The sequence below is a fragment of the Phallusia mammillata genome, chromosome 1 (assembly GCF_965637545.1).
Source record: "Phallusia mammillata chromosome 1, kaPhaMamm4.hap1.1, whole genome shotgun sequence".
In the NCBI taxonomy this organism is placed as follows: domain Eukaryota; kingdom Metazoa; phylum Chordata; class Ascidiacea; order Phlebobranchia; family Ascidiidae; genus Phallusia; species Phallusia mammillata.
In genome coordinates, this window is record NC_137252.1 from 5,610,576 (window position 1) to 5,624,524 (window position 13,949).

At 37.7% G+C, this 13,949-nt stretch overlaps 1 pseudogene across 1 annotated transcript; it reads left to right on the plus strand.

Annotated features, from left to right (window-relative positions):
• Positions 1-9,013: 9,013 nt before the first annotated feature.
• Positions 9,014-13,726, plus strand: LOC145231580 (adhesion G protein-coupled receptor L4-like; annotated as a pseudogene). Its single transcript, XR_013860787.1, has 6 exons — positions 9,014-9,215; positions 9,809-10,012; positions 10,600-11,308; positions 11,463-11,694; positions 12,059-12,541; positions 12,874-13,726. The product of XR_013860787.1 is annotated as an adhesion G protein-coupled receptor L4-like (transcript).
• Positions 13,727-13,949: the final 223 nt, after the last annotated feature.

Here is a 13,949-nt window from a genome sequence, read left to right on the forward strand (position 1 = left end):
TGTCAATAAAAAATTTGTACAGATATTGATTTGAAACCAAAGAGACGGAACAACAAAGGTATTGTGCAATAATTCTGAAATTCGACGGTTCGCGTTGCAACTATGTCAAGAAGGTTATACATTAAAAATTTGTAAAGGAAACGAGGTTTAAAACGGTCAAATTAAATAAGTGCCCAATGCATTTTTGCGGCAGGCAAATGCATGTTATTTATTCGTTTCTTGAAAAAAGTTGAATACATAAAAACTAAAACTGATACAGATTATCTACCACAGAAAAAGTAATCGAGAATTTAAGAGCAAGGTCTTCACATCATTACCTACATTGCATTGACTTAAAAAATTTGTTGTTTTTGTACAGTGATTATTTATGTTATATGATATATTTGTCATGTAGATTTTATTTGTTTCAGATTGCAATTGTTACGTAATGCTTTTAAACAAATATTAGTAGCTTCAACTTCTGTTGTCATAATATTTTATCATATACATTTTTGTTGTTTAGTACTGATGAAGCACCACAATATACCAAGATGTTTTTACATTTGAATCGCGTTTGTAATACAAATTTTTTTACAGCCAAACCTATTTTAGGTCTTTGTTGGTATTTTTTAATTCGTTACCTCTATTTGTTAGATGCCAAACCTTCAATGGCATATTTGAGTGTATGTGAAGTCATAATTTACTAAAATTTAATGTAGCCTAGAATCCCAGATCTCAATCTAGACCAGGGGTTCTTAACCTGGGGTGCACGCACCCCCAAGGGGTGCGAGAACTGTTCCTAGGGGGTGCGGGGATGCTGAATCATTAAGGTTGGTTAGGTCAATTCTATTTAAGCAATTACAGAAGGGGGAGCGAAAATTGGTTAGTGATTTGTAAGGGGGTGCGAAAATTGGTTGGTGATTTGAAAGGGGTGCAGCAAGGAAAAAAGGTTAAGAACCACTGATCTAGACTGACAACTACACACTGGGCTTTTTTCTATTTTTGTCATCTATAGCTTTATCATCGATGTTTAAATACCGTTCGATAAGTAGAAATTTACAACTTTTGACAACAGTATTGATTTTATACTAACATATTATACACAAACAAGTATTACCAACTATCTAAACATTGAGAGTTTTTACACTTTTTATATGTTGTTTATGTGGTCAGTGGTCACTCAGGATCTTTTTTAAAATTTTGTTTAGAACAATTCTATGTTTTATTGTTCTTGTTGCTGTTTTGTATCAAAATAAAACTCATTGCTGTCAAATCAATAGCTGTACAAAGACCTGTATTGACAAATGTATGATAAGAAAAAGACGTGACTGTATACAAAAGTTTAAACGCTACTAAGAAACACGTGTTTAAATTTTTTTGTGTTTGGCGCCAAAATTGATTGAAAATTGAGTCAATTAATGTGCAATGATTCTTACATGCAAACTTTGTAGCGAAACTCAAAACGAAAGTAAAAAGTTTTATGAGTCAAATACAACACTGCGAAAACCAACAAAATCTTATCTCTCAAGAAACAGAAAACATGTTATAGCGATAAAGCAAAATATTCAAGACAGATGTTGGTGTTACAACACGGAAATTGCGATGTTTTAAGAATTATACTTAAAAATTATCGTTCACCAAGCCAATTAATAAGATAATACCGACAAATTAAACAGTTAAGAAAGCGTTTATGTTACAAAGACAAGATGTCGTTACAAAGAATACATAGTGTCGTTTTAAAGAATGCATATTTAACACAACGTCAAAATCTAATTAACCGAATATGTGCGTATCGTGCTGCTCTAAAAGTTTATAAAAATGTAATTAATTCTTTGACAAAATTGAAAGTAGAAAAAACACGTGCAAAATGCACACATCTGTTATTGCCGTTATGTCAAAGATGATTAGTTTAATTTCTAATGTCTGAACAAACTTTTGCTGTGTTCGGGTCCAGGTGACTATTTTACAAATAAAAAATCCTTATATAAAAGCACGTGACAAAATTCACACGACCACTGGTGACGTCACTGCTAGTAATTTGCTGTTTGTGTTATGCCGGAAGTTGGATTTTCCCTGATCAAACAGGTTTTGCGGTTGGCAGCTCTCACATTGGTCTGCACCTTTGCTTTGGCCTTTGCCTCACTCGTCATTTTCGGTCGTGGGACGCTCTTGATTGGTTTGGACTCGGCGCTCTTTCCCTTTGAGGAATTATTCTTCATTTTCTTTATGTTCAACAATAGAAGGAGCTTTTCGCGTATGACGTCATTCATGACGCAATACAGCAGGAAGACGATAACACCTTGAGCGCCATTCACAACCGCATTGAGGTAAAGGAAGACTTCGGAGGTGATTTCGTTTCCGATTCCTGCAAAAAGAGAAATAAAAACTGTCAGTAAAGTGCAATTGGTTTATCCCCAAACGTACTAGCTAGCTGTTCGCCTTATGTTTATTAATGGTAATACAGACCGAAAATATCATGTACTTCACAAATATAGTAAAAAGTTTTATCACAGGAAACAAATGTGGCAACTAAGCAACGCTAAAGCGTCGTTGTACAAAGCTAATTGACTAAGTATAAGCGTTTAACAGCACATACAAGTCCATGCATAATATTAACTTCTGATTTCCTTATTACGAAAAAAAGAACGTTTCGAACTTTGCTGAAGCATCATCGCGCACTCCCGATGGCTGTTTTCATTTTAACGAGCTATTGGTCACCGAATGCATGGCGACAATGTAGAGTCACTGAAATGTCTATTCAGCCAAGGTAATCTATTCTAAGTACCCTATCCAGTCAACTTCTACAGAAGTCGTACTTAACAGTTCGGTCTACACTAATGGTAGCTTTAATGTTTATATATCATTAAATCAAGCGTATCATTGATCTAATGCGGGTGATTTCTAGCTTATTTTTCGTGGCAAGACATCGAAACAATTTTGTACACTCATTGCATTCAAACAACCTTTGCTCAACATTTAAACGTAGAGGGATTTGTAGACTGATATCCATTGTAGGTGATTTTCCATTAATTTCAGCTAAAGACATCGTGACCATTTTGTGCACCATGATGTCACTGTGATGTATGTATTTACCGCTAGATGTCGTCCCTGAGTTATGACGTCACGTTTCGTATATAACCGTGTACCGCGTCTTAAACGTGGCAGTCAATACAGGTAACCGCTTAAAGGTGTGTGCGTTCATGACATGGTGTCAGAAGTGGTTTTATAAAATGGAAGGTTCGTTCTCACTGCCTGAAGCTATGCAATGGAGTGGCAATGTGTCACAAAACTGGGTTAAGTTTATCAGGGGATTTAGGCTTTATTTGACAGCTGTTGGTTATGACGGAAAGGCTGCAAAAGTTAAAACATCTATGTTGCTCCACGTGTTGGGAGAGCAAGGTCAAACCATCCACTCAACATTTAAATTTGAAGAAGGACAAGAAATGCACTTTGAAACTGTGGTCAATGCCTTCGAAAGCTACTGTTGTCCGAGGAAGAATATCACCAGCGAGCGATACAGGTTTTTTTTCTAGAAATCAAAATGATGGTGAAAGAATAGATGTTTTTATAACCGATTTAAAAAAACTGTCTAAAAGCTGTGATTTCGGTGAACTTTGCGACTCATTAATCCGAGACAAAATTATTATTGGTATCAAGTGTGTTCAACTTCGTCAAAGTTTGCTGCGGGAAGAGGAACTAACGCTTGAAAAAGCTATTAAAATGTGCATAACAAACGAAACAGTAAGATCGCAAATGACAATGTTTCGATCAACAAATTCTACAAGTTGTAGCTTGGATGCTGTTCAACGCGAACCACGTGGTAATCAATTACCAGCGCCTCGATTTTGCAGATTCTGTGCCTTGCGACATGACGTCAGAGCGTGTCCTGCCTGGGGAAGGCGATGCTTGAAGTGTGGTGGAAGAAACCACTTCGCTCGATGTTGCAGTGCAGCTAATCACCCGCAAGCGCAACGCGCGGATACAATTCAGACGTACAACATGCAATCTGTAAGTACTACTAGTTCACCAAAAGATTGGCTTGTTGACATTTTTGTGCTTTCATGTACACTTCGTTTTAAGATAGACACGGGAGCCCAAGTAAATATTTTGTCACGAAATGATTTTCAAAAACTTCAGGGACGTCCATATGTTTCTATTACTAATATTCGATTGATCTCATATACTGGCCACCATATTCCAGTTTGTGGGACAATTAGTTTAACACTTCAATACAGAGAGCATTCATTTACTCTACCATTTGTTGTTGTGGAGATTAATGCATTGCCTATTATAGGATTAAATGGAGCAGTAACTCTTGGCCTAATAAATAGACTGGAACCGATTGTCAGTGACGAACAAAATTTGCTGTCCAGCTTTTCAGATTTATTTCAAGGGTTGGGTTGTGTTCCAGGTTGTCACCGAATAAAGACCGATAACAAAATTTGTCCCGTAGTCCGTCCCAGCAGAAAAATTCCATTTGCACTCAAAAACAAACTACAACAGGAGCTACAAAGAATGGAAAGCATGCAAGTAATCAAAAGAATAGAAGAACCAACTAAGTGGGTGAACTCTCTTGTAATAGTAGAAAAGAAAAACGGAAAACTAAGAGTTTGCTTAGATCCGCGAGATTTAAATAAAGCAATTTTGCGTGAGCATTTCTGTCTTCCGACTAGAGAAGAAATTATGAGTCAATTTTCAAATGCTAAAGTATTTTCTAAACTCGACGCTTTGTCTGGGTTTTGGCAAGTAAAGTTGGATGAAGATAGTTCTAAGCTTTGTACGTTTAACACCCCGTTTGGACGGTATAGATTTTTGCGCATGCCGTTCGGCATTTGTTCTGCTCCAGAAGTGTTTCACAAGTTGGTGTACATGATGTTTGAACACATGAACGGCGTTGTAACGTCTATGGACGATATTGTGGTTTGGGGTTCAACTAAGCAGGAACATGACATGAGGCTTAAAAATGTGTTAACGGTTTTGCAACGCAATAATCTGAAACTCAATAAGGAAAAATGTGTGTTCGGTGTAGACAAGATTACTTTTCTTGGTGAAGTTGTTAGTGCTTCAGGTGTTCAACCTGATCCAAATAAAGTTCATGCAATAGAGCAACTAAAGCGTCCTCAGTCTAAGGGTGACTTGCTGAAATTTTTGGGAATGGTCACGTACCTAGGTCGTTTCATTTCCGACTTGTCTACTAAAACATCTTCTTTGCGTTTGTTATTGCATAAACGGAGCAACTGGGAGTGGACGCAAGCACACGAAATGGAATGGAGGAATTTAAAACGGCTGGTCACAACTGCCCCAGTACTTCGGTTTTTCGACCCCAAGAAATCGATCAAAATTTCGGCAGACGCATCTAAACATGGACTTGGAGCTGTAATTTTGCAACAGCATGACAACATGTGGCAGCCAGTGGCTTATGCGGCAAGAGCTTTAACAACCGCTGAAACAAGGTATGCACAAATTGAAAAGGAATTGCTTGCTATCACCTTTGCATGTGAAAGATTTTATCAGTATGTTTATGGTCAGAAATTTGTGGTAGAAACTGATCACAAACCTCTCATAGCGTTGTTTCTCAAGGAGTTAAATAACTGTCCGTTGCGCATTCAACGTCTAGTGATCCGGTTGCAAAGATTTCATTTCACCGCAGAGTTTACTCCAGGTAAATTCATGCACACAGCTGATTTGTTATCAAGATGTGTGGAGAACAGTGTGTCCGTTCAATCGCTTTCTTGTCACAGTGTATGTGAATATGTAGATCTAATTGTATCCGCTATTGCTTGTATGCCATTAGTTAAACAAAAGTTACAAAGTAAAACCATATGTGACGAACAGTTGCAAATTGTAATGCGTCTTGTAAATAATGGTTGGCCTTTACATAAGCATGCTTGTCCTGTTTTAGCAAAACCCTTTTGGGATGTCAAAAATGAACTTTCTGTTGTTGAAAATGAACTTTCTTTTCTGCGGTATTTTGTTTCGTGGATCTCGAATAGTTGTTCCAATGTCTATGCGCAGTTATTTTTTAGAACGTGTGCATGAAGGCCATTTGGGTGAAGTAAAATGCAAAGGACGAGCTCGGGAAAGTATATATTGGCCTGGGTTATCCAACGACATATCTGGTTTGGTTTCTTCCTGTGCCATTTGTGCAAAATTCAGGTCACAGCAACAACGCCAACCGTTAGAACCTCACCAAGCTCCTTCTTATCCGTTTCAGAAAGTGGCAACTGACCTGTTCTATTGGAACCGAAAAATGTTTTTGGTAACAGTGGACTACTACTCCGGATATCCAGAAGTAACCCCGTTGACTACAACTTCTGCGGCGTCTGTTATAAGTGGTTTGAAAACTATTTTTTCCAGGTTTGGAATTCCCGAAACTGTTATTAGTGATAACGGTCCTCAGTTTTCTAGTGAGGAGTTTGCAAAATTCGCCGAGGAATGGGGCTTTCTTCATTTAACCTCGAGTCCACATTATCCACGATCTAACGGACTGGCTGAGAGGAGTGTCCAGACAACGAAGCAACTACTTAAAAAAGCTCATGCCAGTGTACAGGATTTTAACAAAAGTTTGTTAATATTTAGGAGTGCTCCCCTCCTTTGCGGAAAATCACCTGCACAGCTTCTCATGGGTCGGCAAATCAGACACACGATGCCCCTGGATATCGAAACGTTAAAAAGTTCAACTTGCCGTCCGTTTGGAAAAGAAAGAAAACAACAAAAGAAGTATTATGACAGGGGAACAAGAAACATGCTGCAATTACAAGTGAACACTCCTGTAAAACTGTACAATACCCAAAACAAACTATGGGATCAACAAGGAACTATAGAAAAACAGTTATCTCATCGCTCTTATCTTGTAAAAACTAGTGATGGTGTATTGTATCGGCGTAATCGTGTTCATTTACGTCCATTGAATGTTATTGTGAATCCTTACCCTTCGAGACGTCAGTTAAGTTCAATTTAAACGAAGGGAAGTTGTGATGTATGTATTTACCGCTAGATGTCGTCCCTGAGTTATGACGTCACGTTTCGTATATAACCGTGTACCGCGTCTTAAACGTGGCAGTCAATACAGGTAACCGCTTAAAGGTGTGTGCGTTCATGACAGTCACCACTTTGAATATATAGGTTATGAGTGACAGTAACAAACAGGAAAAACAAACAGATATACAGATCGTGGAAAATATCGGGACCTGCATGTTTGCAACATATTATCTACCTGCCGTTTGGTATTATCAAATGACAAAACATATATGAAAAATAAAATAGTGGAAAACGACAGGATTTGCGTACTCCTCTGTTCGTGTTGTGCAATGTGGTTTCATGTGAAACGTGTTTTTGCGTTGCTTTGCAGGCATTTTTAACTGGACTATATATTAGGCAGTTTTGTGCATATGGGTGTGATCACTACTGTGCTACTATAAGGTAGTGACTTGTTAAGATGTGTAAAGACAGGTTACTAACTGCTAATTCTAATGGCTAAACTAATTGTAATATGTTAGGACTTATAACCGAAAACGATTAGGCTTCAACAACATCTAAATGTAGATTTAAAGTCACAATTTAGTACAGTAAAGTCACAAAGTATTAAACACATTTAAAGTTTTGTATGTAGCAGTTCAGCTTGTATACAAATAACTGGATGTTTGAACTATATTGCGGTTTGCTGCGAAAGTTGTTGAAAAGCTAACCCCCAAATGCTTCTTATATTTGTTTACTCCTAAAATAAGATTTGTAGTGATTGAATTTAAAACTAAAAATACAGATATACTTATTGATTACTCAACACCAGTTTATATATTTTTTCGGCAGAGTAGCTATAATAGAATTGAATTGAATCAAGCGTTTAGATATGATCTGGCATTGATTCAAAATGTTGTTTGTAATAATTATCTTACTTTCGGTTCTGACATCGGCTTGGTCGCAATTCAATCCAGGTATAAGAAATTATATTTAACTTTAACTCAAGAATTAGTTCTCGCTACACCTACAAGTGTGCGTTAAATGCTCCAAACTGGGGTAAATTTACTCCGTTAATGTGTGTTTATAAGATGATGATAAGGAGTTTTAATTTCTAAAAGGTTTCAAAATACAGTCTACGAAGCCAAACGTAAACAAATTTTGATTTCTCTTTTCTCTATATGCGTAATCTATTTTTGTGTTAAAGTATATAAATATATTTATGGCTAAATGTAGAGCTTTAAATTGCCCTAAAGCATTTTTTAAATCGATTTGTTACCTAACAATAAAAGTTGGAATTAAAGTCGGTAAATTTAAAAACATTTATATTGTCCAACATTTTCCAAATGATAATTTTGTTTTTCTTGATTTCCTACAAAAAATGTTTCTTCGGATTTAGGTCTATTCTGTCCAAGATACGCTTGCGACGATTTCGTGGATTGCTTTCTCGAGGGAGAAACGCAGCTTTCAGTCAATGCTACAGCGACAATCTTGCAGATGTGGAAAAAATTCCGTCAAGAAACCTGTGCAGGGGCATGGGATTTCGCCGCAAATGCGTTGCATGATACCGACTATTGCCCTGGAGAAGCTTACTACTGCCAATACCTTCTGCAAACTGCCGAAGTTCAGTTGGAGTTTTTCAAAGCAGGTAACTTGCTTGATGGGTGTTGACTTAATTGTAATAACTTCATGGCTAAACTTGTAAAATGTAAATTGAAAAACCGTATGCACTGCACAGAACTGTTTGTCCTATACAAGATCACAGACAAATTTATTTTATATTTTTGATGCAAGTGATTTAATTACTTTTTTATGACAAAATTCGTATTGGTCAAAACTGATTGTTGCTCATCATTTCCCAAAATCGTTTTTATTGACTGTTTATTCACTTGCATACAGCAGATATTAGTATTTGTGTTGCTTAAAAACTTACTGATATGCGTTTAACACCGGAGCTATGTGACACAATAGGTGTCAGAATTCCGGCAAGCTTGGTGTTTCATTAAGCAATAAACGAAAACGACGAGTTTATCAAGTGTTATGTTATAATCACATACGTTTATTTGTGTTTAAAGGCGTGCCAGTTTTTCCTGAATTTCTCATAATGATCAAAAAGAACGTTCCTAACTTTGCTGCAGCATCATGGCGTACTACCGATGGCTGTTACGCTTTACCGAATCCTGCACTCATCCTTGGCCCGGCTGCTATTGCCAATAAGAAACAGAATGACATCGTTTCCTGCTTGGGAAGAAAAGCATCGAGTCCGTTTCTAGTCTTAAGTAAGTGGACGCGGACGCACATCAATACCTTTTTTGCATATCTAACTAATTTTACTGCTCACAAAACAATAAACGAAAGATGCACCAAGATAAACTATGAAACAGATAAGGTGAGTTTTTGGTACTCACAATATATCAACTATACCTATGTTGTTGTCCTGAATTGTTGGTAAAAATCTAATGGTAACAAAAACATTACTAGAAACAGCTATAAAATCAAGGTGGCTTCCTCTGTAAACTATACCACATACTTTTACCCCAAAAGTTGATTTAGTTTATTATAGGCGTCCATTTAATATTTTGACGCCCTGGTTAAATTTATCACTAAATGTATTTCTACACAAGACAACGATGTTTGTTCACTTCTACACGACAACTTTATTGACCTTCAGATGTTAATTATTTTTTTTACGTTTAGTCGAAACTCAAACCATTTTTCAACGAGATTTCAAAACTTCTTTGATTTTTAAGTAAACTCCCTTCACTTTTACACAAAAACCCTTAATCATTTCAGACGTCAACTTCAATACTTCTTGTGTCTTTTCAACCGAAATTTGATTTGACTTTAACACTATGACCCTATTAATTTTCAGACGTGACTACAAAGAACATAACACACCCAGGAGACAAAACTTCGTACATTGATGGCTACACTAACAAACCTCCCACTTACACAAATTGGATTACTGGTCCTCTCAACAACATCGAAGGCCACTCCTGTGCAGCAGTGCGGGATGTGGACTGACGCTGGACCAATAGAGATTGCACAAACATAGATGTTGCATGTAAATACTCAGGTTGGTCTAACAGAACATTAATTTAAACGCAAATCACTTGACTCGGCACTGATAAATATACGACAACTTTTCGTATTTTTTACTTGGTATAACAATATGAAACACCGAATTGAATAAAGTTTTGCAAAAATTAATAACATGCACATGTTTATGTACTTCGTGATTGCCTCTAATTTGTTTTGGCGTAAGTTGTTTTGCCACTATCTTGAAAAATTGCATTCGAAAAGCGTTAGATAAAAACCTAACAACAGCATAAAAACAAAACAAGTACGTTTTATTACACAACGACTGCAACATAATGCCGCTTTTCCGAAACAGTCTGACAATCTTCCCTAACCTTATACTTTGTTTTCGCATCTCTGGCAGCTTGAATATTGTAGTTATTTAAATAAATATTAGCGTTAGGCACAGACATGTACACTTGTCCTTGATTCACCACAGGAATGCAATTATAGCAAAACCATGCATGAATTAATAATATAAATGTCGCAATACGAGTTCAATACGTTGCAGTCAAAAACCCCATAAACATGTGCAGTGTTACAATGATGTAGTGTATGTATATTTCATTTCAATGTTCTTTGCAGTGATGCTCTCTCCGGTGGTTGCGTTGATGCAAGACGCAGTGCTTGGTACATCAGGTGATCCAAATGTCCTCATCGGAATCGAACAACAGCTTCGCACAGTGGCAATAAACGATCCTGACTTGGTGAATCCAGGAGAGATTCTTACCCTCGGAAGCGTGCAGCTTTCCATCAAAACTTCGACAATCAAACGCAACAGAAAAAGGAAGTATTTGAGTCGAGCCCAAATCTCACTAGCGCTTTCGTCAATTACCGATTTCCCTTACATAACATTAAACGAAGACACGAAACATTGAATACCCCCGTCATGTCCTTTCCCCGCAACGTCACCGATTCAATCAGAAGCGATGCCTCAAGTGGGGACGGAGAAAGGCTCGTCTCGCCAGGAACCGTCTCCTTCATCACGGTCTCAGGCTACTACGGTAAAAACGGGACTTTGCCAGGGTTTGTCGACATCCGAACGAAGCGCCCTGAATCGGCTGGGGCTTGCGAAGATCTCATCTTTGCCACAACGAGAACCGAAGGCAAAAGCTCGTTGAAGCTTCGTCCCGTTTGCGCCTTTATCAACCAAACCACCAAGCTGTACAGCACTTCCGGCTGCGTGACGTCATACGACACCGAGACGAATGACGTCAATTGTACGTGTAACCACCTGACCATGTTTGCGGTTCTATTGGCGGTGAGGAACGTGGTTATCCCAACCGGAGTATCTGTGAGTGTGATTTCTATGCAGCAATTTATAAACTCTGTAGTTTTGCTTTCACATTTTGGTGAAAAGCATTTGCCACTTTTTAAGTTTTGCAGTTTTAAAACAACGTAGATATCTGGGTTGAAATAACATGCCTTAATGCAATTTCTTGTTACAGATGGTGTCTTACGCCACTGAATCATCATCTATAGCTTTCCTCGGCATCACGCTTGCTATTCTACTCTGGTTCAAGGACTCTATTAAGGGCGACCGTACTCCTGTTCAGATCAACCTGGCTGTAGCACTCCTAATTTTCCACGCGGTCAACTTGTCACATGATCTCGCCATCAGGCATGATGAGTTCTGTGTAGCTCACTGTGCAATCAACCATTACTTCTTGCTTGCCACAGGTTAGTGTAAAGTTTCAAACTACAGAGTGTTGTTAAACATAGGATGCATTCAAACTCGGAAAATTAGCAGAAAAATTGATGTTTGGTTGTGAACTTGAAATAAAATCGACTTCTGCATTTTTTATGAGCAATTTCAAGTATTTAATTGTCTGCTAGTATTTTTTTATTACATTTACATTAAACTCTCCGGTAAACTTGTTTAAATCGTTCAAGTGCTTGTTTGTACTAATGTGCACAAAGTTTCAATCACAAATTGGCACACGAATGATTAAAAATACAAACTGTGTAAAATTAAATCTTTTTTTGACATCATCTGTGATAAGTTACTACCCTGCGTATTTATACACAAACAAATCTTTTTAAGGATGTTGGGTGTGTGTCGAGGGAGTTCGCATCTTCATGGCAACCTCTGATCCGGTGGGTTTCAAGGTGCAGAACGAACAGAAGAGATACAGAGTCTTCCTCGTTGTAGGATGGGCAATCCCTCTCGTCATTGTGGGAGCATCACTTGCTGTGGGGATTCCCCTGGGACTACATATGGAGCCTCAACCCTTTTTCACCCAGTGCCAGCAATATCGCAATGAAACCGTTCTCATCCCCAAGTATGACAGATGCTGGTTGGCTCCCGGTACTCCGATCTTCTACTCCACGGTCGTTGCTCCGCTTGCTGTGATCCTCCTCATCAATCTCATCATCGTGGTGAAGATTTCAGTGGTGATGCTCAACTCGAAGAGGATGCAGAATCGGAATCAGGGACACAGCATGAAGGACATCTCGAGAGCTGGAAAGTCCCTCTTCTTTCTCTTCGTGATGTTGGGAGGAACTTGGGCAATTGCTTTCTTCACAGGTAAGACTGTTGTTTATGTTAATATCTTTTTCAGTCCATTAGGGCTCGAGTTTATATTACGCATGGATTTTTAAGTGCCGTTAAACTTTTGTACGGAATCGATTAGCTTTACACAATGGTGCTCTAGCGCTACCTGGTTGCTACATTTTTTTCCTGCGTTAAACCTTTCACTTATTTAGGAATGATATATAGGTCTGTATTAACATTAATGAACAAAAGATGGAACAGCTAGTGCGTTTTAGGGTAAACCTACTGCACTTTACTGACTGTTTGTAATTCCACAAAAAAGCAACAAATACAACAGAAAATTGTTCACTTAAACTGTTTCACAGGAATTGGAAACGAAGTCACCTCCCAGGTCTTCCTGTACATCAATGCGCTTGTGAACGGGGCTCAAGGCGTCATCGTCTTCCTGCTGTATTGCGCCATGAATGACATCATACGCGAGAAGCTTCTTCTATTGTTGAACATAAAGAAAAAGAAGAAGAATACCTCGAAGGGAAAAAGCACCGAGTCCAAACCAATCAAGAGCGTCCCACGACCGAAAAAGACGAGTGAGGCCAAGGCCAAAGCAAAGGTGCAGGCCAATGTGAAAGCTGCCAACCGCAAAACCTGTTTGATCAGAGAAAACCCATCTACCGGAGTAATTCCATTAACAACTGACGAGCAGTGACGTCAGTAACAATCGTGCAAAACTGGAAAAAACACAACATAGAGAATAACACTCACACGTTAGAATTTTAAATATCTTTATATTTTAGACATTAGAATTTTTATATTTTGTCTTTAAAATGGCACCAACACCAGTTTTGTGCATTTTATCACTTTTTATTGTTCTTTTTGCACGCAAGGTGCGCACACATACGGTTCGTCTCATGTCTGACGTTGTGAAAAAATGTACATATTCCTCAAATTGACACCATTCAACCATTTGTACCCACTGCTTCAAACGTTTTGTCATTTGTTTATAGATTGGAAAAATGTTATGGTATTAGTTCAAATCATTTTAAAAACAGGGCCATTTTACTAGTTTTAACACCAATGTTTTGTTTATTTTGACATGTGTTACTTTAATTCCCTCCAAAGTTCCAAAAACACTCTTTTACCTTTGTATATTTTTGCATATGTCAATTCTTTACTCGCTTTCCCAAGCTTTGTATTGTTGGGTTGTAATACAAATATCTTACTGCATTTGGTCTTTTTTTTAGCTACGTTGCTCGACGGAAATTTGAACCCGTTTTCAACAAACTTGGTATATTATTATTATAAAAATGTAGCTTGTTTCTTTGAGTATTTTCTTCACTTGAAATACTGTCTTTTTACCTTTTTTTGGAATAACTTTAGAAATGACAATAATGAAACATATTGATATGTAATTTAATTATACAGTAGCACCTTAATATATAAA